Here is an 11,747-nt window from a genome sequence, read left to right as displayed (position 1 = left end):
CCCGGCCGGGTGGAGATATTTGGGTGTGTCTCCTTTCACGTGTAGCCCCTGTTCACCTAGCAGTGAGTAGGTACGGGATGTAAATCGAGGAGTTGTGACCTTGTTGTCCCGGTGTGTGGTGTGTGCCTGGTCTCAGGCCTATCCGAAGATCGGAAATAATGAGCTCTGAGCTCGTTCCGTAGGGTAACGTCTGGCTGTCTCGTCAGAGACTGCAGCAGATCAAACAGTAAAACACACACACACACACACACACACACACACACACACACACACACACACATTTATAATCGCTCTGGAAAGAAAGTTCTTTTTTATTTTTTTCAACCACGTTGCAATAACGTGTATTCACAATAAGGAGAAAATTTTCAACTTTAGTAATTGCTGTCAACTTCCTTGGTGGTGTCCTCGAGTCAGGGAGAAATGGAAAAGTTCGAGAATATTGTTGCTTCCTTTTCTTATTAGCCTCTCTCCTTTTATTCACAAAACAATTATTGAAAGCAAAGACATAAGAGAAACATTGCAAAATTTGTATTCTTCTGCTTCAAATAAAATAAAAGAAGATGCTATTTATTTTTGTAATTTTGCCTGTTAAGTGTACATATTCTGTCACCTTTTCTTTACCTGTTCATTTGCATTACATGAATTCTCAGATTGACAAAAGCCGACGTGCAGATGTGGTATTATGAGACTAAAACAAATAAATATGAAAAAAAATATGATTGCAATATAATCTTATACATTTGACCAATTCCTCATATCAGAAGTAAACTCATACACTTCCCCCATTATGAAATATTAGACAGCTTAAGTTTATAGTGCTCGATGCAAGCTAAGTTATTTTATTATTTATCATGGCCACACTGTCCTAGGTGCTTGACTCCTGCCGAAACTAATGAAGAACGAAAGAGTGACGTCCTGTAATGAATATGCATGAGTGATGAATGAAGGTTCAAGGGGCTGAATAATGGAAGTTTCTCTCTCTTGAAGGACCTAATTTCCGGTTCTTCTTAACCTTTGTAGATTGTGACACGGATCTCCTTGATCGTCTGGGCTAGAGGAGAAGGAGGAGGAAGACGAGGAGGTGAAGGAGGAGAAGGAGGAGGACGAGGAGGACGAAGAGGGGGTGGAGGAAGAGAAGGAAGAATAGGTGAATAAAGAAGACGATGAAAAACGAAAGAAAAAAAAGTGCGGACTATGTAATAAACACAGACGGAAGTGCTTGAAGATTGTGGAGGTGGAAGAGGATTGTACAATGACAACGACTAGAGAGAGAGAGAGAGAGAGAGAGAGAGAGAGAGAGAGAGAGAGAGAGAGAGGCAGAAAGACAGAAGACTAACAGAGAAATCTACGAGTATAAGTAAAAGAAAGTGGTGGTGATAATGACAATGATTAAAGTAAGTAAAGAATAGGGAGTATAAGATGCTGTTGTGATGCCGTTGCTTGAGTTGTCGCCTTTCACTCCCTTCATTACCTTGACATGTACATCCGCTAAGATTGTTTTGCAAATGTGGGACTCAGTGACCGTCATTCTTCAGACCATTCATTCTCCTCCCTGTTCTATTCTTTGCCTTCTCGTATCTAGTTTCATCACTTTCTTCCACTTACACCTAAACACTCTCCCTCAGTCCTTAGCTCTTTTCCACCTGTTTATTATTCTTCCTTACCTTCGCCTCCTCTCATACCTGTACGTATATTGAACGTATATTGAATTTCTTTTCCGCAGCTCTTGGTGCTGTTGGCGTGCTTGAGGTATTATCTTTTACCTTATATTAACTTGAGCGGTGTTGATTTAAGGCTCAGTAAAATACTTGAACAGAGGGGGAGGAAAAGTGAAGAACAGCAAGATAAAGGGCAAGCCAGAATATTACCTGGAAAATGTGCAAAGGAGGAGGAAAACCCTAACAGGAACACAGCGGAAGGAGTGTAATCAAGTAGAAGCAAAATCTTGAGAAATTAAATGGCTAGGGAGTGATTATTTTCAAGGATAGAATGTCTTTTGCGTTCATATAATAACAACATATGCCTTTCTAAGTTTTTTATATTAATATGCCTAGAAAAATTAAACAAGAAAATTCCGAATAACTTTATAATTTTTTTCAGTTATGTTCATATTGTAATTTTGTAATTGTAAATGATATTAACTAACTGTGTTAAACAATCTCTTCCAGCTTTGTCATTTTCGTGCTATTTTGTCGTACATGACTGCAGGAGAGGCAGGTGCATGGAGTGTGGTGGTGGGAATTGGATGAAAGCGGATGAGGTGTGCACCACAACTATTTCGTTAAGTGGATGGTGCGGAAGCTTAGCGAAGCAAGATAGGTACACGGGAGTTAAGGGTATTGTTGTTGGGAAGTAGTGAAGTGGAAATAGGCAAATACCAGCAAGGTGGCTGAGAGGCTGAGCACAGAGAACACATGAAGCAGAACACATTGCGTGGGACGCTGAGGAGGAGGAGTTTACTACTCCTGTTCTGAGCAAGGCCAGCCTCCTCTCCCGTGTCCCCATTCATCTCCCGTGGCCCAACAGAGAACCCTTGGAGATCAAAGGCTGTGGATAACGGTATTTACGAGCCTGTGTGTCTTGTTTCTCTCCATCTGGTGGGACTATATCTCCCAAACTCAAGATTAGTCAACAGGTGCAGAATAACTCAATACAGACCTACGTATATCGGCAACAAAAACTACATGTAACAGGTTACAAGCATGGACACAAGACGGCTGGCACAGTAACGTGCCCTCAATTTAGTTCTCAAAATATCTAGAAAAGGAAAAGTCTGTGATGAACTGTGACAGACAAATGGATGGACTCCAGCAAACCGACAAGACAGACAAGATTCCTTCGGAGTATACTGACAAAGACGGAGTGGGGCAGGGAGGGGACACGGACAGACGGACGACCACCAGGCCAGAAACAAATGGATTGCGAGGAGGACTTGAAAAAGAAAGCGTGTTGTCTGCTTTCAGTGTGATGCTAATGGACTCAGGCCTCTTAAGGTGGGGCTGATGCCCTCACCCCGCACATTTCTCCATTTCACTTCCTCTCCGTTTTTATCCCCAGTGACTCTCCCGACTCTTCCTTACTGCGTCCCCTTAACACAGCGTGCCAGAATTCTCGCCCTCAACCTATCTTCACATTGCAAATCTTCATATCTCTTACCACTGCGTAAAATAGTGCTCCTACTTCCTGCACCACTATACTATGCCGCTCCTCCCTTGTTATTGCAACCACTAACAACTCACGTGAACAATTGCCGGTGGCTGGCTATTGAACAAACATAATCACTGTTCACCATAACATTAGTTCCTGTATGCATCTACTACTTGCTTCACAGGTGGGGTGCTGTCTCAGGCCGCACCGCACGTCGGCCATCTCCGCGTGAAGGACGAGAGGAAGCAGTGAGAGTGACGTCGCCATTACTTGGTCACAGCCGCACGCTGCCGGACAGATATTGCGTTTGGAAACATCCTAACGTTTATATTGTTCAACTTTATTGTCGATATATTCCATTGTTTTGGAAGCTATGGGAACCACCAACACCCTCTCCGCCAGGTTTGCCGCAATACGAGGACCTGAGGCTCAACCAGAGAGAGAGAGAGAGAGAGAGAGAGAGAGAGAGAGAGAGAGAGAGAGAGAGAGAGAGAGAGAGAGAGAGAGAGAGAGAGGGAGAAGTGCAAACAAATTAAAATTTGAAGTAGAATTGAAATTAAGATTGTATTAAGCATTAGGACCCCGAAATAAAGCGGAAATTCAGAAGAAACAGTGAGGAAGAAGGTTCGGTGGGAGCGTCGACTATTTTTAGAATACTTCAATGTTTTGCTAAGACAAACAGGTTCCTTTATGAAGGAACGCTGACGAGCTGGGTGCACTGGAAAGGATAATGAAGTTCCTGGTTCACGGAAAATGGAAGTGATAGTTATTATGTAGCGTGGTTAATTATAGGAAAAGATCTGATAAGTTATTTTGAAGTCATATTAGCTTCATGGACATTTCAAACATTTGTAATTGCTAAAACAATATGGGGTGCTTTTGCATGTGCAAAAAAAAAAAATAAAATAAATAAATAAATAAAATAAATAAATATAAATAAATAAATATATATATATATATATATATATATATATATATATATATATATATATATATATATATATATATATATATATATATATATATATATATATATATATATATATATATATACCATTAAAAGTGATAGCTAATAGAAGATTGACAATTTTCCTTAACATGTTCTCCTTATATCTTATGATAGTCTTATATTCTTTTTAAGCGTCTGTATGACTTCACCGAAGTTAGTCATGCTTGCTAAATCGCGATTTCGGGTCCTAGAGACTTCTTCAGTAGCGAGGTCTTTCCTTGTTAGGAGTTCAGGAGAGAAAGGCTTGGGTGATGTGCGAGGCTAAATTTACACAGTTGCGCTGCTATTCCCACTGCGCGTCTTGGTCCCTGATTGACTGACACAAGGTGTGACCTTAGCCTGCGTGGGCTTTCTCTTCGCATACTCGATAGAGGTTGTAGGTCCTCTGCTTGTTGGTTTAAAGCCGGTTTTTCTTCTTTGATGTAGAGTGCTTCTAGGATTGGGAGGCATCTTGCGTCTGGACAGGTTGTCAAGATCTCCGTGTTGACTTCCTGCATTTCTCTTGTGATATTGGTTCTATGCTGTTTTTTAATGTTTTTTGGTGTTCCTGATGCGAGGTGTAAGGTCAGTCTTGTCGTCGTCATGCCAACATAGGTGGAGGGAAGGACTTCACAGTTTCCTTGTTTGCACGTGAACCTATATATGACATGCGAACTTTGTAGGCTATCTCTTTTTTAAGAAAACAAGCCATCTTCTGAAAAAAACAAAGAGAGAGAAAGGCTAAATCTTGTATTAGAGAGCTGGAACGAATAGGAGTGAGAAGAAGAGGAAAGCCTTGTGCAACGAGGCCGCATGAGGAGTGGAGGCATGCAATTAGCAAAATGTAGAGCATTTAGCATGAAAAAGACGTGAAGAAGTGTAGGGTGGTATCATCAGCGTAGGAATGGTTAAGGCAAGAAGTTTGGTTTCGAAGACAATTAATGAATAAAAGGAAAAGAGTGGATGACATAACAGAACCCTGAGGAACACCACTGTTAATAGGTTTAGGAGAAGAACAGTGGTCGTCTACACAAAAGTAATAGAACAGTCCAAAAAAAAATCTTCAGATAAAGTTGCAGAGAGAAGGATAGAAACCGTAGGAGGGCAATATTTAAACCAAAGTTTTATACTAGACTCTATCAAAAGCTTTTGATATGTCTAACGCGACAGCAAAAGTTTCACCGAAATGTCTAAAAGAGGATGACCAAGACTCAGTAAGGAAAGCCAGATCACCAGTAGAGCGACCTTGACGGAAGCCATACTGGCGATCAGATAGAAGATTGTGAAGTGACAGATGTTTAAGAATCTTCCTATTCAGGATAGATTCAAAAACTTTAGACAAGCAAGAAATTAAAGCTATAGGACGGTAGTTTGAGGATTAGAACGGTCACCCTTTTTAGGAACAGGTTGAATGTAGGCAAACTTCCATCAAGAAGGAAAGGTAGAAGTCAATAGACATAGTTGAAAGAGTTAGGCCAGGCAATGTGCAAGCATGAAGCATAGTTTTTGAGAACAATAGGAGGGAATCCATCAGGTCCATAAGCCTTCCAAGGTTTTACGCCAGCAAGGGCATGGAAAACATCATTACAAAGAACTTTAATTGTAGACATGAAATAGTCAGAGGGAGGAGGAGAGGAGGACAAGCCCAGAATCATCCAAGGTGGAGTTGTTAGCAAAGGTTTGAGAGAAGAGTTCAGCTTTAGAGACAGAAGAGATGGCAGTGGTGCTATCAGGATGAAATAAAGGAGGAAAGATGAAGAAGATAAAGTTATTTGAGATGTTTTTGGCTAGATGCCAGAAGTCACGAGGGAGTTTGAGTTTGAAAGATTTTGACATTTTTCTATTTATGTAGGAATGTTTGGCAAGTTGAAGAACAGACTTGGCATGATTTCAGGCAGAAATATAAAGTGCATGAGATTCAGGTGATGGAAGGCTCAAGTGCCTTTTGTGGGCAATCTCTCTATCATGTAAAGAGAGAACAGGGTGTGTTAAACCAAGGTTTAGAAGGTTTAGGTTGAGAAATGTATGCCTCCATGCCAGACACTATCACCTCTGTTATGCGTTCAGCACAAAGAGATGGGTCTCTGACACGGAAGCAGTAATCATTCCAAGGAAAATCAGCATAATACCTCCTCAGGTCACCCCAACTGGCAGAGGCAAAACGCCAGAGGCACCTCCGCTTCGGGGATCCTGAGGAGGAATTGTAGAAATAGGACAAGATACAGAAATGAGATTGTGATCGGAGGAGCCCAACGGAGAAGATAGGGTAACAGCATAAGCAGAAGGATTAGAGGTAAGGAAGAGATCAAGAATGTTGGGCGTATCTCCAAGACGGTCAGGAATACGAGTAGGTATTGCACCAGTTGCTCTGGGTCATAAAGGATAGCAAAGTTGAAGGCTAGTTCACCAGGATGGTCAGTGAAGGGAGAGGAAAGCCAAAGCTGGTGGTGAACATTGAAATCTCCAAGAATGGAGATCTCAGCGAAAGGGTAGAGGAACAGATTGTGCTCCACTTTAGAAGTTAAATAGGCAAAGTATTTTTTGTAGTCAGAGGAGTTATGGGAGAGATAGACAGCACAGATGACTTTATTTAGAGAGTGACTATTGAGTCTAAGGCAGATGGTGATAAGCTCGGAAGATTCAAGAGCGTGGGCATGAGAAAGGCAAGTCGTTGCGCACATAGACGCAACATCCATCTTTGAAACGAAAATGAGGATAGAGAAAGTAGGAGGGAACAGAGAAGGGGCTCTTGTCAGTTGCCTCTGACAGCTGTATTTCGGTGAGGAAAAGATGATGAGGTTTAGCTGAGGAGAGGTGGTGTTCTACAGATTGAAAATTAGATCTAAGACAGCGAATGTTGCAGAAGTAAATGAAGAAAAAATTGAGGGAGGTGTAAAGATATTTTGTGTCGCTACCTGAAGAGCAGTCCGACCTGGAAATGTTTCCAGCTCGGACTGCTCTTATGGTCCCCTCCCCAGAAGGGAACTCCGAAGTTGAATTAGGAGTCGCCATTTTTTTTTTTTTTTTTTTTTTTGAGTGAAAGAAGTGTGTGTAGTAGGTGCATGTAGTTTTTGTGAGAAGGAGGGGAGTTGGCTTTAGAGGGCAGGCTATGTCCGCCCCTTTGAGTTGTGAGATACAAAGGGAAACGTTCAGCGAAATCACAACTAGCTTTACTGGAAGGATCCAGACCAGAATTGGTTCGGAACAGAACTAGTGCTATTGGACCTCGCTGGGAGTAAACTGTCCTTTCGGTAGGTGTCTTTAAGTAAATAAATAAATAAATAAATAAATAAATAAATATATATATATATATATATATATATATATATATATATATATATATATATATATATATATATATATATATATATATATATATATATATATATATATATATATATATATATATATATATATATATATATATATATATATATATATATATATATATATGAATATATGAAATAATGAAAATAAGACATATTATGTAAGAAACGGTGCCTGTTGTTTCATCTTGTTACAATACAAATTGTATTTAACCTTAGTGGAAGTGAGGGACCAGAATTTTGTTATATTTCCGTATTATCCCAGTTTCTCCGGGCAAGTGCATTTTGTTGTCGTTCCATTGTCGTTTTGGAATCATGTGGAAAATGTTGGTTGCCGCACACCGGTTTTCCTTCAAGCTGTACCTGTTCCTGGAAAGTGAATGGGGTGGGTTTATGCGGTGTTTTTTCATTGCTTCATAAGTGTGATATAACTACCTCCTCTCGCCCTACAGAGGGTCGCTGTGGGAGCTCTGGAGTACGCACGCGATAAGAAATTCCGAGAACCTCATTAAGATAACGACCCAAAGTGAGTTTTTTCTTAATTCTTTTTTAAATACAAAACGTGGGGTGCGTGGCCCCTACGAACTGCTCTGCTTAGGCTACTGCCTTTAATTTGCTTTGTTATAAGGTTGATTTCTGGGCATTGAATAAAAAACCTTGATTAAATATGATTTAAAAAGAATCATTCTCTCTCTCTCTCTCTCTCTCTCTCTCTCTCTCTCTCTCTCTCTCTCTCTCTCTCTGTGTGTGTGTGTGTGTGTGTGTGTGTGTGTGTGTGTGTGTGTGTGTCTAATTCACCTCGGTCGTCTGCTGGTCACCCAGTCAGTTTTCCCATTGCGGAGCGAGCTCAGAGCTCATAGACCGATCTTCGGGTAGGACTGAGACCACAACACACTCCACACACCGGGAAAGCGAGGCCACAACCCCTCGAGTTATATCCCGTACTTATTTACTGCTAGGTGAACAGGGGCCACACAGTAAGAGGCTTGCCCATTTGCCTCGCCGCGCCGGGACTCGAACCCGGCCCTCTCGATTGTGAGTCGAGCGTGCTAACCATTACACTACGCGGTGTGTGTGTGTGTGTGTGTGTGTGTGTGTGTGTGTGTGTGTGTGTGTGTGTGTGTGTGTGTGTGTGTGTAATTCACCTCGGTCGCCTGCTGGTCACTCAGCCAGTCTTCCCCATTACGGAACGAGCTCAGAGCTCATAGACCGATCTATGTGTGTGTGTGTGTGTGTGTGTGTGTGTGTGTGTGTGTGTGTGTGTGTGTGTGTGTGTGTGTGTGTGCGTTGGACTTTTCGATGAATGCTGATAATTCATAATTCATATCTTTATCCTGAATTAGATGATTACAATTGAGCTTCTCGTAGTCCAAGAATGATTCAGCATTGCGAGAGCGTTACAGAAGACCTTGCCGAATTAGCTACGGCCGCCATTCCTCATCAACAATGATTATCGATCCCACAGCCACCCTGGATGATGTGGATATTGGATACTGAATTCCAGATAACCATGGAATGTGATACTTGCTTCCTCTCGCCAACTTCAGCAAATTCCTTGAGATCTGTAGGGCAAGAGACTGTACTGTCATGTAGGGAGGGTAATTGTTACTCGGCAGGTTTATAATTCACACCAAATACTACTCTGTATCCTTCACCAGAATCTCCACCACTCATGCACCATCCCAAATTAATCATCTTCCATGCTTATACACACACTTGAGCGCAAACATTCTGGAGTTGCGCCTCATCAGATAGTAAAAAATACCTGTGATTGATTGTTTTTTCAAAGAATATTCTTTTTACTACAGATTGTATTAAAGACTCCCAGTAAAATTATGAAAAGAATTCTTCAGACTCTAGTTGGAATGAATAATAACGTAATTAAATTTGCAAGTTGTTTTTGATTATATGATGGCATTATTATGATATTATCGGTGCAAATTAACAAATTTAGGTCATATTCATTATAGATACACAGATCTTAGTAGTTAGTCTCTCTCTCTCTCTCTCTCTCTCTCTCTCTCTCTCTCTCTCTCTCTCTCTCTCTCTCTCTCTCTCTCTCTCTCTGACCTTTGAACCAGTGGTGTAGATGGTCCCAGGGTCAATATGATATGTTAGTTTTCACAGTTTGCTTTCCTCAGGTGCCAGTTTATCAACCCCGTAAAAAAAGAGTAAGTGTGTGCTGACTGTCCTTGTCTGGTTTTGAATTGGTAGAAACAGACTCATAGCCAGGCACGCTAATTATTGCTGTCGTATTGATGATGACTGTCAGCAAATCCGGTTTGGTTTAAACAATTATTAATGAAGTAGTTTTGCTTTTGTTTACCATCAGAACTAAAAAGACTTGTTTTCGAAAGAAATAACATACTTTTCACCAACTTCATTACGAAGGTATTTACATACTTTGCAACAATACATGACAGTTATGCATTTTTTTGTTACTCATCACTCCTTTAATAACTTAATGTTAACGACGAACATAAACCCTAGAATCTGTTTTTCCTAAACCAGATCTGTTTTTCCGTCTAAACTTGTAGTCCTTTCTTCCTAAACCTGCACTCCCACGTCGCGCTTTGGCTTCAAACTTTCAACTCCCACGCCCGTGCCCGTCCTAACAACTCAGTCCTGCAATCCCATCACTCCCAAGTTTCAGCTTAAAGCCTCCACTTCCCACTTTCCCTTGGTTTCTCTTCCTCTCGCGTCCTTGTTTCTTCGGGGGTTTCCTAAGGCCTGCGTCGGGTGTCTCTTCCTGATTAATGTATTCAGCAGGACGCGGGCGTGAAGCTGTGTTTTCAGTGCGTTATTGCGGTCCGTTCACCAGTTCGGAGGTGCGCCTCATAAATTTAGACAGCTCATCGCCGCCTCGCCGCGCTCCTGAGATACGAGTAGTTGCAGCCTCGGCGAAGTCATCTGAACCTGTCACTTGTTCCGCCGAGGTGATTCTTTATGTATTGAGTCTTAAAACGTCTTATTTCATTTCGTTTTATTTATTCTTTTTCATTTTTTTTATTTTTTTTATTTTATTTATTTTTTGCAGCAGAGTGTTGTGTTAGCAATTAATAATGGGGAGTTTAGATGTGTTTTTTTTGGATACTTTTAATGTTAATGCAGATCAGGAGGGATTTTTCTCTGTAATATTTTGACGCTTTTAATTTAGTTGCTTCGGCAATTATCAGATTACCGCGAGAGTGCAGTTAATTAAAGCTTTACATGCTATCTCTCGTTTTTAGATATCAGTAGGGAAACATACGCCATACAATATACTCTTCTTGAAGTGACTCGTGGGAGGCAAGCTGAAGGAAAAGACTTGCATGGGTAATAGAATGGGAATGGTATAGGCTGAGGAGACAAAATTCATCATCCTGTGTATAGGGAGTGACGGGAGATAACAGTGCTATACAACAACAATCTCCAGAATCCAATTTCCTCTTCTTGCAAGGATGTGGAACTCAGCCTTAATAACACAGCTGTTGGGGCGTTCCTGCACGTCGCGCTGCAGTGTCGGCTGAAAGAGTGGAGGAAGGAGGAGCGAGAAGGTTAGGGGTAGAGGAACGTGGTGAAGGAAAGGATGCGATGCTGCTGGGGATATGATTTGGAGGGACAGGTGGGAGGAGGAGGTGAAAGAGAGGAATGTGATGAAGGTCAGGCTGGAGGATGAAGGGAGTGTAGAGGGGAGGGAGGGAGGCAGCTGGTAGCGAGCTAGTGTGTGGGAGACAAAGCTGCTATTGAAGTCGATGGAGAGGAGAGAAAAAAAAAATTTAGAAGTGTCTTTTTTCAATATTTTTTAATGCAAATAAGTTTAGTGCACACACACACACACACACACACACACACACACACACACACACACACACCGTGTAGTGTAGTGGTTAGCGCGCTCGGCTCACAACCGAGAGGGTCCAGGATCGAGTCCCGGGTGCGGCAAGGCAAATAGGCAAACCTCTTAATGTGTAGACCCTGTTCACCTAGCAGCAAGTAGGTGCGGGATGTAACTCGAGGGGTTATGGCCTCGCTGTCCCGGTATGTGGAGTGTGTTGTGGTCTCAGTCCTTACCGAAGATCGGTCTATGAGCTCTGAGGTCTCTCCATAATGGGGAAGGCTGGCTGGGTGACCAGCAGACGACCGTGGTGAATTACACACACACACACACACACACACACACACACACACACACACACACACACACACACACACACACACACACACACACACAAACTTCTAAAGGTTCATTCTTGTCCCTTCTGCTTTTCTCTCTCTCTCTCTCTCTCTCTCTCTCTCTCTCTCTC

Source organism: Portunus trituberculatus, chromosome 50 (assembly GCF_017591435.1).
Source record: "Portunus trituberculatus isolate SZX2019 chromosome 50, ASM1759143v1, whole genome shotgun sequence".
NCBI lineage: Eukaryota > Metazoa > Arthropoda > Malacostraca > Decapoda > Portunidae > Portunus > Portunus trituberculatus.
This window is presented reverse-complemented; position numbering follows the sequence as displayed.